The sequence below is a fragment of the Sarcophilus harrisii genome, chromosome 1 (genome assembly GCF_902635505.1).
Source record: "Sarcophilus harrisii chromosome 1, mSarHar1.11, whole genome shotgun sequence".
Lineage (NCBI taxonomy): Eukaryota > Metazoa > Chordata > Mammalia > Dasyuromorphia > Dasyuridae > Sarcophilus > Sarcophilus harrisii.
In genome coordinates, this window is record NC_045426.1 from 714,010,985 (window position 1) to 714,025,891 (window position 14,907).

Below are 14,907 nucleotides of genomic sequence, written 5' to 3' on the forward strand. Positions count from 1 at the left end.
ATGGCATCGTGGCGGAAATTACCTCCCGTCTGTTCCTTACTTTCTCCTTTGCCCCCGCTCCTGCCCCCAGCCCGCTTTATTTTGTTCCCCTCGCGTCCTGCTCTCCGCTCCGTTCTCCTCCGGCGCGTTCCGCCTCCGAGGGACTCCTTTCTGGGGACAGCGTCGCAGATCGGCTCAGGGCCCTTTCCCCGCTCTTTGTTCAAGACCTCCTCTCTGCTACTGCCCTCCTTCTCTGCCTTCAGTTGCCGCTGCCTGGTCCGTGGCTATGCTTCCCTTTCACGCGACTCATTGGTATTCCGCCCCCTTGTTTGCTTTTTGGTTTTTCCCCCGGGACCGGGAGCCGCTCAGGGCGAGGATCGTGTTTCCCTCCCCTTTGTTCCCGCGATGCTCAGCGCGGAGCCGGGCTCTGAGGGACTGACTTCTCTTTGGTGTAATTGTCGCAGAGCCGCGTGAGCGAAACGGCGGAAGGATCCGGGAGGCGCCCTGGCGGCCCCAATGAGAAAGGCCGGTTTTCCTCCTGGGCTGCAATGACGTCATGGAGTTAACCTGCATTTGGGGCGGGTCCTTAAGGTCAGTGATTTATGAACATTCATCATTATTTCGGCACATTTGGTCTCCTTATAATTGTACCTATTTTTCCTGATGGGTTTAAAACCTTGTGAGAGCGGGGCCCGAGGCTTCGGCAGCTTTTCCAGAGCAGGAGAGGCCCCGGACCCAGAGCTGTGACGTTCTCTCACGCTTGGGTGGAGGCCGCCCTGGCCTGTCTGTCATAGGGAAGGATGAGCCTTGTTCTCGGAGGCGCCAGAGGAAGCCGCCAGGACTGGGGGTAGGGGCTGTGGAGAGGCAGGCTGGTTACGGGCCCTACACGGGAGGGGTTGGGGTCCACTCAAAGGGCAGCTTCCGGCGGGAGGACTGTTTCTGGGAGAAGTCCCAGGAGAGTGTGGGTCTCCTAGCTGTTAATAGGGATAATGAGCCCCGCACCTTTGTTCGTGCCTCAGGGGAGTACAGTCTCCCTTCCTGGCTTCTCTTTGTGGCTCCTTCCCCATGACTCCTCTGACTTCATTCCAACAAGAAGGATAATGCCCTCCTCTTTTATCTCTCACTCTGGGAACTTCTCTGCCTCAGCCCAGGCTCTTCCTCCTTTCCTGCATGTGGCTTGAGCTTATTCGGATCCTCTGGGTGTTAGTGCTTTCCCCGAAATGAGGGATTTTCCCACTTTTCCTTTGGGTCAGTAGTTCTTGTTCCCTTTCTCCCCCAGGGGGATGGGGGTATCTTGCAGACAGCTTCGGGGTCATTTTGTCTTCACTGTCCCCAGTGCTCAGCCATGTGCCCGACCCTCAGGCCAGACCAGCATTCACAAATGCTTACAGAGTGAATGCTTGAACAAACAAGGCAGGGCTGGCCATCTGATTCAGACTTGGGGTGCTTGGTAAGCACGTTGGAGTTTGAACCTTGAGAACCACTTCTAGCAGTTCCAGGGCAGCCACATGGTTCTTCTGTAGGACACTCCTGGAATGTGCACAAACGTGTCTGATGTTGCAGGAATTGTTAACACTGGGAGATGTGGCTGTCACCTCCAAGGAGATCTCCAGTCTCCAAGGGAGACCCTGGTCCCCTTCTCAGCAGGATCTGTGCAGGCATGTGATGCCGGACAACCAGAGGAACCTGGCCTGCCTGTGTAAGCACAGATGCCCCTTATCTCCCTGATCTGTCAAGTGATTTGTTTTCTTTGGTATGAATTATGGGCTTTCCTGAGTGTTTTTATTTCTTGTTTTGCCTAACACGTATGAATCTTTATGGCCCTGTCGTGCCGGAATAGACCTTTTGGTCTTTCGACCAAAAACCAAAGACTTTTTGTTTTGTACCACTCTAAAGTGATTGTATGCTCTTGAGGTTGTACCTTCTTCACTCTCTGTTCCCTTATTGTATCATTGTATGATGTAATAATATAGTAATTATTAAAAATAGTAATCTAACCCTAGTATAGTTGTCTGAAGACATGAAAAGTTTCTAACCTGTTAGCAAAATGTGTGTCAAATGAATTAATTTTTTACCTGACTACAACTCCAGTCTGTGACCCACTTCTCCATAGTTCCAAATAGTAAGAAGAAAGCATCTTATGGTCATACCCTTTGGGACTTCCTTGTTCACTTTTCCCAAGAGAGAGAAGGAAAAATGGTTTCATAAATGTTTATTGCATTATATTCAATCTAAGATGGTTCCCTAAACCCACCTTTTTTCTGTTTCCAACAAACAGGACTTGTAATTTCCAAACCAGATATGATATATCAATAGGATCAAGGAATAAAACTTGGAATGCCAAAGGGAGATGTCTGATGAAGCACCTGCCCATGTAAATAAGGGAAAACCAAATGGGGAAAAGGTGCAGCATACATCATGATGACTGGTCTTTAATAGGAATCATTTATAAAATGTGGATCCAGGAAACTGCCCTTGTATGCCTTCCCAGGAATGTGGGGAAGAGCTGATTTTCTCTGGCAAGAGATCCTTCCCATTCATCCTTCCCTTGTTATCCTGTTATATATTCATAATTCATTATTTATACTAACAAAAGTCCTTCTCAAATTTTTCTTTGCATTATTCTATAAAGGCTTTCCATGTTTTTATAATGAGTATGTTTATGGAGCTAGCTCAAAAAAAAGTTATATACTAAATAGTGCAATTGAGACAGAGTATAATTATTTTGTTAGTTTTACTGCATATTCCCAGATTGCTTGCTATTCAATTTCTAGCATTCTGCCATAAATGAAGGACTGTACCTGTTTCTTCAACTCTGAGAACATTGAGTTTTGTTGTTTTAATGATCTCTGCACTATGTTGGCATTGATCCTCAGTGTTGTTCCAATTCTTGCCTCTAGTTGCTTAATTGATTAGTAAGGTTTGAATGATTTTTCAATTGACATTTAAATTTGTATTTCTTTTTCCATTTGAATTTTTCTCTTTATATTCTTGGACCATTTATATGTTATAGATACACAGTTTCTCTGACAAATATTTAATCTTTCCTTGTGAATTTAGTAATACTATATACCTTACCTCTGAGGGTAAGTATGTGAGTATGAGCCTTATCAGTTATTCTTTCTCAACCTTAGGTAACTAAAATTCTAAAATTATAGATGAGTTGCAGCCAGTATTGGTGGAGTGCTAGTTTTCACATCTCTAATGAAATCAAAAGCCTTTGATATAGTGACTTTATATATTTTAATACCTGAAATTTTTTCTTCTATGTGCCATCACCCATGTGAGAATATTTGTATGTAAGATATAGAATCTTTGTGTCAGGGAGAAGTTTGGGACATTATAAGATCGCTTCATTTTCCAAAGGCATTTCAGCCTTTTCTCCTTTTCAGTTATTAGCCCAGCTTATTATCCTTTTGCAATGTCCATCCTTCTGAGATATAAATAAATATATAAGGTCCCAAAAACTGTAGTTTCAAAAATTTTTTTATTATATCTTTTTATTTACAAAATATATCCATGGGTAATTGTTCAACATTGACCCTTGCAAAACCTTCTGTTCCAACTTTTCCTCTCCTTCCTCCCACTCTCCCTATATGGCACATAGTTCCATACACGTTAAATATGTTAAAGTTTATGTTCAATCCAATATATGTATGCATGGTTATAAAAAAACTGTAGTTATAAGCTTTAAAATTGCACTGTTGGATGAGTTCTGTAGCTTGCCCATGTAACTGCATGTTAGGGTGTGGATAGTAGGCATTTTTTATCTACTTGTTCTTCCCTGCGTGGAATAGGCCAGACTCTGTTAAGTGAATAAGGATCTCATCCAGGAGTTCCTCCAGTGTTCTAGGACTTGAAGATATGAACATCTGTGAAAAAATGAATGTTTGGAGCATTTCACAGTTTATGGAACCCCCAACACGTTCTTTGCTTCCACAAAAGTAACAAACCCATTGAATAAGCATTAGTTTACCTCTTATGCCCGCCCTGCTCTGATACTTCATTTCAGAATTGGAAGAGACCTCAGCAAACATCTATGCTAATGCATACGAGAGAGGAGACCTCACCATAACATGCCTGACAAGTAGCCACTTATCTTATAATGATATTTTCAGAATAAATACATATTTATTAGTTTTCTAATAAAAAACAACAGATGTGCATTATATCCTTCAAGGAACCTAGCACAGCTTAAACTATTATTGTTATCAATCTATTTTATTTTTACTTCACATTTATTTCCAAATATACCTCTTCCTACTCCCCTATTAAACAAGCTTTTCCTTATTAGATTAAAAAAGAAAAAAAAAAGAAACTAATTCAAAACTAACAAGTTCTCACCTCTTTATTTAATATATGTATACATTGTTCCTCACTGGGAATCTCCCATTTGTGCAATGAAGGGAGGGAAGTACGTGTTCCACAACTCTTGTCTGGGACCATCCTTTTTCTTTATAATTACATAGTATGTTGTATTTTTGTTGTCATCGTATATTTTGTTTGCTCTTCTTATTGTCCTGTAATAATTCCCCTAAGTCTTTCCTTTCCTCGCTGAATTCTTCATATTTGTCATTTTTTAAAGTGAGGTAATATTGTGTTATAGGAATGTATCTTAGAATTTCCCAATAGAACCTACTAATTTTTTTTTTATCAGAAAAGTGCTAGGATGAACGAGTTGATGAATGTAAGAGTTTCTTTTCTGTCTTAGACTTTCTTGTAGTGTTGATATAGAAACTTAATATAAAGTGTAAAAGCTCATTATAATACACAAAACTAATGTGTCATATATTGTATATTTTATTGTTTGATAACCTTTATTGATTGAGGAGATAGAAGATATGTTTAAGTGTAATGCAGCAGGAAATAAAACATTTACATTTTTCTCTCTTTCAGGTTGGAACAGTAGGTCTAAAATCAAACAGACAACCCCAAATCTGGACATTTCTTTGGAGGAATTATGCCAGGCAAGTCTTATAAGGGATGGTATCTTGGACTGTGAGTTGAGTCAAATGTGCAATTGTGGCACCCAGCTAGTGAGGAAATAATAATGAACGTAATGAATGTGGCAAGACTTTCAGCCACGAGACATGTCTTACTCAGTACAGGAAAATCTGTATGGGAGAGAAACTTTATGACTCTAATGACTGTGGGAAGGCATTCTGCTGGAAGATAGACTTCATTTGACATCAGATGATCCATACTGTGAAAGATCTTAAGAATGTAATGACTATGGGAAGACTTTCTGCCTGACTACAGCTCTTAATTTGCATTGAAGAATTTTTATTGTAGAGAAACCTTATTAGTGTAATAAATGCTGTAAGGCCTTGTGCCTGATCAAAGAACTTACTCAAAAATCAAAAGATTCATACTGGAGACAAATCTTATAAGTGCAATGAGTGTAGAGAGCTTTCCTTCACAAGAGAGACCTCACTTGACATTAGAATATTGTCACTAGAGATAAACCTTGGCAAGGTGTTCCGCCATAGTATGTTCTGATCGGGCATCAATCTGGAGAGAAGCCTTAGGAATGTAAGCGATGTGGGAAGTCTTTTGCTTGGAAGAAGTAGGATATGAAGTATACCCTAAGGTGCTCACAGTGCAAAAACTGTCCCTAAGGACAGAGATGCTAAAGACCTTAAATGACTTTCAGAAGTTGATAGGAGACATCCAATGGATGCGTCCAGTGTTAGGATTGACTACCTATCAGTTACAGCCATTATGTGACATTTTAAGGGGAGACAGTGCTTTAAACTCACCATGCCAGCTTACAAAAGAAGCTCAAGAGGATTTGAGAGAAGTTGAACTTTTTGGTTGAAAGTCACTCAAAAACCCTTGGAACTATCAGTTTTTACTACAGAGGAGGCACCCAGGGCAGTCCTTCACCAAGCAGAGAGCGTGATAGAGTGGGTGACTCTCCCAAAAAAAACCAAAACAAACTCTTACTCTTTACCCAGTGCTTGTGGCTAGAATTTTATTAAAGGCCATTAAGCGAGCAGTACAAGTATCTGGGATAAGACCTGACAAGATATACACCTTTTATACTAATGCACAAATTACTGTATGATATGAAACCATCCCAGAGTGGCAAATTTTATTAGCCACGGCTCCAAGTTTTACACATGGGTCTCCATTAAATATAACCAGACTTTAAATACAACCAGACTATTACATGATTGATGATGGACTCTAGAAGAAAAGGTTTCTGAAGTTCCTCTTAAAGGACCAACTCTCTTTACAGATGTATCCAAACATAATATTTGTACTATATATTCTCATGACTTAACTATAAAGAGAGGAGTCAGAACTCCTTTTCAGTCCACTCAGTGGAATGAATTATATGCAATCATTCTAGCTAGCTCTTACTTATTATCCAGGAGATATACATATATTATCTGTTTCAGTCTATTCAGTAGGTGTGGTACAAAGAATTGCCACAGCTCAAATACAATTAGTAGCCTGTAACATATATCAGCTCTTTAAGGAACTTGAAGAGCAAGTGCGAAAGTATCCAGGTAAGATTTTTATCTTCCATGTCCACTCTCGTAGTGGACTTCCAGGTTGTGGTTGGGATGGTAATTCAAAGGCAAATAGCCGCCTAACCATGTTGGCGAATACTCCTTTATTTCAGGCAGCCCAAGAATCTCCTGCTAAATATCATCAGACTGCTCAAGCTTTACGTTTACAATTTGGAATAACAAGAGAGGAAACTAGGAGCATAGTAAAACCTGTACAGCTTGCCTTCTTTTCTATGCTCTTACACTGCCACCAAGGAAAACCCTTGTGGTTTGAGACCCAATGAAATTTGGCAAATGGATGTGACCCATTATAAATCTTTTGGTCGTCTGTCTTTTATCCATGTTGTGGTAGACACTTTTTCAGGATTGCAAATGCAATACCAGCAGCAAAAGAAACAGCCCGAGTAGTCACTGAATTCCTTATACAAGCATTTGCAATCATGGGTGTGCCACAAGCAATGAAAACAGACAATCGACCTGTATATATTTTTAAACATTTTGCACACTTTTGTGCAAAGTATAAGATTTTACACACCATTAGCATACCTTTTAATCCTCAAGTACAGACAGTAGTAGAGAGGAGAAACAGAGACATGAAGATGCTCCTCCAAAAACAAAAAGGGTTCAGGCAGCCCAAGAATCTCATTCTAAATATCATCAGACTGCTTGAGCTTTTTGCTTACAATTTGGAATAACAAGAGAGGAAGGTAGGAGCATAGTAAAAACCTGTACAGCTTGCCTTCCTTTCTATTCTCCTATACTGCCTCCAAGGAAAACCCTTGTGTTTTGAGACCCAATGAAATTTGGCAAATGGATGTGACCCATTATAAATCTTTTGGTCGTCTGTCTTTTATCTATGTTGTGGTAGACACTTTTTCAGGATGGCAAATGCAATAACAGCAGCAAAAGAAACAGCCCGAATAGTCACTGAATTCCTTATACAAGCATTTGCAATCATGGGTGTGCCACAAGCAATGAAAACAGACAATCAACCTGTATATACTTCTAAACATTTTGCACACTTTTGTGCACAGTATAAGATTTTACATGCCACTAGCATACTTTTTTAATCCTCAAAGTACAGACAGTGGTAGAGGAGAAACAGGAGACATGAAGACGTCTCCAAAACAAAGGGCGCGGGGAGCCACAGGCAACCCTAGTGAACTTCTAAATCTTGCTCTTTACACTATTAATTTCTTGATTTTTCACAAAGATTTACTGGCTTTGGCAGGCAGGTTTTATAAACCCCTGGAAGGGCAGTATCCAGTGTAAGGGGCTCCACTATGTTTAGATAATCACCAGATGATGTGGAGAGACCCAGAAAGTGGTGAATGGAAGGGACCAGACAGGTAAACTGCTTGGGGGCAGATTGCTTGCATTCCCACAGATGGAGAAGGATTCAGATGGGGTGCCAATGAGCCGTGTACTTGCTTTGTCCATCAGAGAGAGACATGAGAAGGAGACAGAAGACATCAAAATTGTGTATCTTAACCCTCAGGAATCATTGGATTCTCTGAAACATAAGACTGTTGCAGGATTTCAAAATCTGCTGGAATCATTGGATTCCCCACCACATAAAAAGACTGTTGCAGGATTTCAAAAAGTTCTGGGGATCATTGGATCCCCTGACATGTGAAGCAATGGACAATAGATTTGTTTTGGACTATCTCTTGGCTGTTGAGGAAGGCATATGTGTGACTGTTGTTTACATACCCTCCTTCTAGGACTTCTGGAAATCTTTTACAACACTATGTTGATTCATATTGTTTATGTACTTGCATGTACAATTGATGTTTGCTTCATCACATTGAGCCGGTACTGGTTGTGGGGAGTATCATCACTAATAGCCAGTGCATTATTGCTATGTGCTTGTGTAATACCTCCCATGTTGAGGGGTTTGTGCATACCTGTTTGTAATAAAATCCTTCAGCCCAGAAAGCTCTTAGCAGTCCCCACTTCCCTTTGGTGTTTTTCATCTCCCTTCCTGAGATATCAGGGAGGGTATGATCATCTCCTTTTTAGTGCTTTCACCTCCTTTCCTGAGAAGTCAGGGAGAGCTTGATCCTGGCATTTTGGGGTTCTCACCTCCCTGAGAAGTCAGGGATGGCATGACCACCTGTATTCTAAAACAAAAGAAAGCAGGAGATGTAGAGGGCTGAAACTCTTGAAAACGTTATGAATTAATCAGGGAAATCCTTCATTCAGAGAAACCATCTCACTACAGAGAGTTCACAATGGAGAGGAGCTTTATTTATAAATGTGAAACGTCACTTCATGGAAGCCCACATATTACCAAACAACAGAAGTTCACACAATAATTTTACAAATAATGAGTAGGGTGGGGAAAGCTTTCCCTTAGAAGCATAGTTTATGTTTATACTAAAATGTTCATATTTGAGAGAAATCTTTTGAATGTGTAATGAATGTGGGAATTTGACATCTTCTAATACTAATAAAGTCTTCTCTGTGTTCGTCCTGCTGGTCATTATTTACAGAACAATAATATTCCATAACTTTCATATACTACAATTTACCCAACCATTCTCCAATTTATGGCCATCCATTCATTTTCCAGCTTCTAGCCACTACAAACAGTTACCTCAAGCATTTTGGCACATACAGGTCCCTTTCCCTTCCTTAGTATCTCCTTGGGGTATAAGCCCAGTAGAAACACTGCTGGATCAAAGGGTATGCACAGTTTGATAACTTTTTGGGCATAGTTCCAAACTTCTCCAGAATGGCTGGATGTGTTCACAATTCCACCAATAATGTATCTGTGTCCCTGTTTTTCCACATCCCTTCCAATATTCCGTGTTATCTTTCCCTGTCATTCTAGCCAATGTGACAGGTGTGTAGTGGTATCTCAGAGTTGTCTGAATTTGCATTTCTCTGATCAATAGTGATTTGGAACACTCTTTCATATGAGTGGTAATAGTTTCAATTTCATCATCTGAGAATTTTCTATTCATATCCTTTGACCATTTTATCAATTGGAGAATGGCTGGATTTCTTATAAATTAGAGTCAATTCTCTATATATTTTGGAAATGAGTCCTTTATCAGAACCTTTGAATGTAAAAATGTTTTCCCAGTTTATTGTTTCACTTCTAATCTTGCCTGCATTAGTTTTTTTTGTACAAAAACGTCAATTTGATATAATCAAAATTTTCTATTTTGTGGTCAATAGTGATCTCTAGTTCTTCTTTGGTCATAAATTCCTTCCTCTTCCACAGGTCTGAGAGGTAAACTATCCTATGTTCTTCCAATTTATTTATAATCTCATTCTTTATGCCTAGATCATGAACCCATTTTGATCTTATCTTGGTGTACAGTGTTAAGTGTGGGTCAATGCCTAGTTTCTGCCATACTAATTTCCAATTTCCCCAGCAAATTTTGTCAAGTAATGCATTCTTATCCCCAAAACTGGGGTCTTTGAGTTTGGCAAATACTAGAAAATTAAATTTATTGGCTGTTTTGTTCTTTGAACCTAACCTATTCCATTGATCAACTAGTCTATTTCTTAGCTGATATCAGATGGTTTTAGTAACCGCTGCTTTATAATATAATTTTAGATCTGGTACAGCTAGGCCACCTTCATTTGATTTTTTTTTCATTAATTCCCTTTGAAATATTTGACCTTTTGTTTTTCCATATGAACTTTGTTGTTATTTTTTCTAGGTCTTTAAAATAGTTTTTTGGGAGTCTGATTGGTATAGCGCTAAATAAATAGATTAGTTTAGGTAGTATTGTCATCTTTATTATATTTGCTCTCCCAATCCAAGAGCATTTGATATTTTTCCAATTGGTTAGATCAGACTTAATTTGTGTGGAAAGTGTTTTGTAGTTTTGCTCATAAAGTTTCTAATTTTCCCTTGGCAGACAGATTCCTAAATATTTTATACAATCAGTAGTTACTTTATTTATTTATTTATTACTTTTTTTTTTAATTATAGTAACTTTTTATTGACAGAATCCATGCTTGGGTAATTTTTTTTTTTTACAACATTATCCCTTGCACTCACTTCTGTTCCGATTTTTCCTCCCACCCTCCACCCCCTCCCCTAGATGGCAAGCAGTCCTATATATGTTGAATATGTATAGCACTAAATAAAGAGATTAGTTTAGGGAGTATTGTCATTTTTATTATATTTGCTCGACCTATCCAGGAGTACTTGATATTTTTCCAATTGTTTAAGTCTGACTTTATTTGTGTGGAAAGTTTTTTGTAATTTAGCTCATATAATTCCTGACTTTCTTTTGGTAGATAGATTCCCAAATATTTTATGCTGTCGACAGTTATTCTGAATGGAATTTCTCTTTGTATCTCTTGCTGTTGGATTTTGTTGGTGATGTATAAAAATGCTGAGGATTTGTGGGGATTTATTTTATAACCTGCAACTTTGCTAAAGTTATGGACTATTTCTAATAGCTTTTTTGTAGAATCTCTAGGGTTCTCTAAGTATACCATCATATCATCTGCAAAGAGTGATAGTTTGGTTTTCTCACTGCCTATTCTGATTCCTTTAATCTCTTTCTCGACTCTTATTGCCGAGGGTAGTGTTTCTAATACAATATTGAATAGTAATGGTGACAGTGGGCAACCTTGCTTCACTCCAGATCTTACTGGGAAAGATTCCAGTTTTTTCCCCATTGCATATGATGATTACTGATGGTTTTAAATATATGCTCCTGACTATTTTAAGAAAAAGTCCATTTATTCCTATACTCTCAAGTGTTTTTATTAGGAATGGATGTTGGATTTTATCAAATGCTTTTTCTGCATCTATTGAGATGATCATATGGTTTTTGTTAGTTTGCTTATTGATATAGTCAATTATGCTAATAGTTTTCCTAATATTGAACCAGCCCTGCATTCCTGGTATAAAATCTACTTGATCATAGTGTATTATCCTGTGGATGATTTTCTGTAATCTTTTGCTAATATTTTATTTAAGATTTTAGCATCGATGTTCATTAGAGAGATTGGTCTATAATTTTTCTTTCTCTGTTTTCAGCCTACCTGGTTTAGGTATCAGTACCATGTGTTGTAAAAGTAGTTTGGTAGGACTCCTTCAGTCCCTATTTTTTCAAATTGTTTATATAGCATTGGGGTTGATTGTTCTTTAAATGTTTGGTAGAATTCACATGTAAATCCATCTGGTCCTGGGGATTTTTTCTTAGGGAGTTGGTTAATAGCTTGTTCTATTTCTTTTTCTAAGATGGGACTGTTTAGGATATTTACTTCTTCCTCTGTTAATCTGGGCAAGCTATATTTTTGAAGGTATTCTTCCATTTCATTTAAGTTGTCGAATTTATTGCCATAAAGTTGGGCAAAGTAATTCCTAATTATTGCTCTAATTTCCTCTTCATTAGTGGCGAGTTCTCCCTTTTCATTTTTAAGACTAACAATTTGATTTTCCTCTTTCCTTTTTTTAATCAGATTTACTAAGGGTTTGTCTAGATGGCGGCGAGGAGGCACACAGCTGTGTAAGTTCCGCGTTTTCTCTCAGAATCCATCTCATTACAAGCCTCTGAATTAATGCCTGACTGAAAAAAAACCCACAAACAGTTACCAAGAGAAGACATCCTTGAGATTCGCCAGCAAAGGTCTGTTTTTGCTTGAGGGCGGGACGGTTTTAGATCGGGCACAGGCTGAGGGCCAGGGCAGCAGGAGCTCGGCAGGCAGCTCACAGCCGAGCAGACCGGAGGGGGTTGGGATGTGATCTCAGCCGTCTCTGCGGGGAGAGCTTCACCACAGGATTGGATACTTTGCTCGGCAGCAAGTCAGTAGCCCAGCAGAGAAGCTAAAAACACTGGGGGTGAAGAATACAACCCCAAACAGCTGGAGTTCCTTGAGACCGGCCACCCCTCCCCCACAGCGACTCAGCATGCTCTCAGAGTCTCAGAGCGCAGGCGCAGCACAGTCCTGCTAGTGCCTCGCTGCTGCCCCCTCAGTCTGTAGAGGAAGCTCAGTAACGCCACCCAGCCCCTCCGCCAAAAAAGCAGATTCCATTTGTGGTTTTTTTTTCCTTTTTTTTCTTTGCGAGTTTGTCTCTGATTCTTCTCTGACAAATGAGCAAAAGTTAAAAAAGGACTTTAAAATTGACAGCTTTTATACAGACAGAGAACAGACTTAAACCCTGAGGAGACTAAAAACAGATTATCTTCAGGTGAATCTCACAGGAGGAGATCATCTGTTCCTCAAAGCACAGATGAATCCATAGAAGAATTAAAAGGCTCTCAAGAGAAGCTACAAAAAATGGGAAAAGGAGAGGGAGGCTTGGCAAGAGAGTCTGGAGGTCATCCCACCACTTAAAGACAGAATGGATAAAGAAATAAAACCTTAAAAATAGGATTAGTGAATAAACAGAAAATAGTCACTAAAGAATAAATGGGCAAATGGAAAACATTCCAAAGAACAAATTGGGACAATTAGAAAAGATATAAAAAGGAGTGAAGAAAAACACTTCATTGAAAATAAGAATAGAAAAATGGAACTGAATGACCAAGGAGACAAAAGAATAGCACAAGACCAAAACCAAAAATGGAGAAAAAGTGAAATACCTTCTGGGAAAAAAAGACCTGGAAAAAAGTTCTAGGAGAGACAACTGAGAATCATTGACCCCTACGATGAAAAAAAGATGACACTATTTTCCAGGAAATTATCAAAGAGAACTCCCCAAGAAAAGGGTTCATTGGGTTAGAAACAAAGGGAAAAAAAGGAAATAAAAAATAGAACCCCAAATTTGGGAAAAAAAAAAGGGAAAAATTCACCCGACACCCCAAAAAGAAAGGGGAATTTTCCCTAAAAAAAAAATTTTCCCCAAAAAGACCCAAAGAAATTTTAAAAAAAAATTTTTTTTTGTAAAAAAATTCAAGAAACCCTCAAAAAGAACTCAAGAAAAACCAAAAATAAAAAGGAAACTGGGAACAATTTAGCTAAAATTAAAAAACCCAACCTTTTCTGAAACAAGGAAAGGCATGACAAAAAAATAAAGTGGTGGTACAATTCACAAAAGGCAAAGGAAACCTATTTTTGGGAAAGTAGGGGATTAAATGGGTTTTTACTCCAAAGAATTACTTTAAAGAAAAAAAATGTTAATTATTCAAAATTGAATTCTCCCATTTCCTTGAAAAGTGGAAGGGAAAAAGGAAAGGGGAATAACTACAAAGGGAAAAGAAACTAAGGGAAAGGAAAGATGGGGAGGAATAAGGTGGGAAGGGATATAAAAAGAGATGTAGAACAATGGTGCCTCATTTTAAACGGAAGGGGGGAAGGGGAAAGAAGGGAAAAGCAAAATAGGGGAAAAGATGGAAGAATCAGAATTGGTAATTTTAAATAAAGAATGGGTCTCCCATAAAGAGGGAAGGGATTGCAGAATGGATTAAAAAGAAAAAAAAAGTTGTTACAGGAAAAATGAAGCAGGGAGATACATGCAGAATAAAGGAAAAGGATGGAGCAAAATCTACTATGCTTGAGGTGAAGTCAAAAGAGGGGGCCATCCTGATCTCAGACAAGCAAAACAAAATTATCTAATTAAAAGAGATAAGGAAGGGCATTCTTCAAAGGGGCATAAATAATGAAGCAATATCAATATTAAAAATAATGCAAATTGTAAAGACTAAATTTTTAAAAAGAGAAATTAAGAGGCTAAGAAGAAAAGATAAAAATATAATAGTGGGAGATCTCAACCCGCCCCTCAGAATTAGATAAACAAATACAAAATAAATAAGAAAGGCGAAAATAGAATACTAGGTTAGATATAGACCCTGAGAAAAACAAATGGGCAGAAAGGAGTACACTTTTTTCAGCAGTTCATGGAACCAAAAAAACAGACCATATATTAGGACATAAAAACCCAAACTCAAAGATAAGGAGAAATAAATGCATCCTTTCAAACCCATGCAAATAAAAATTACACTAACAAAAGCCAGGGGAAAGAACCAAAAAAAATTGAAACTAAATAACTTATAAAGAATGATTTAAACAAAATCATAGACAAATTAATAACTTCACCCAAGAAAATGACAATAATGAGACATCATATCAAATGTGTGGATGAGCCAAAGGGAATAAGGGGAAATTTAATCTCTAGAGGTTAGAAGAAAGCAGAGAAAGAGAAAAAAATTGGGCTTAAAATTAAAATGCTGGGAAAGGAACAAATTCCCCATAAACACTAAACTTGAAATTTAAAAAAAAAGGAGAGATCAATAAAATTGAAAGTAAAAAAACTATTGAATTAATTAATAAAACTAAGAGTTGGTTCTATGAAAAAAAAACAAAAATCAGTAAATTTTAAATAATTTCTTTGTAACTAAACATTGTGTTTTTGTTAGTATATAAAGATTACTGATGACTTTTTTCTGGGTTTATTTTGTATCCTGCAACTTTGCTAATGGTATTTTTCTAA

General features: G+C 38.3%; 1 long non-coding RNA gene across 1 annotated transcript; it reads left to right on the top strand.

The window, feature by feature from the left end:
- Positions 1 to 330: 330 nt before the first annotated feature.
- LOC116420895 lies at positions 331 to 5,946 on the top strand. The gene is made up of 2 exons (XR_004231343.1): positions 331 to 570; positions 4,876 to 5,946. It is a non-coding gene; the product is annotated as an uncharacterized LOC116420895 (long non-coding RNA).
- The last annotated feature ends 8,961 nt before the right edge of the window (positions 5,947 to 14,907 follow it).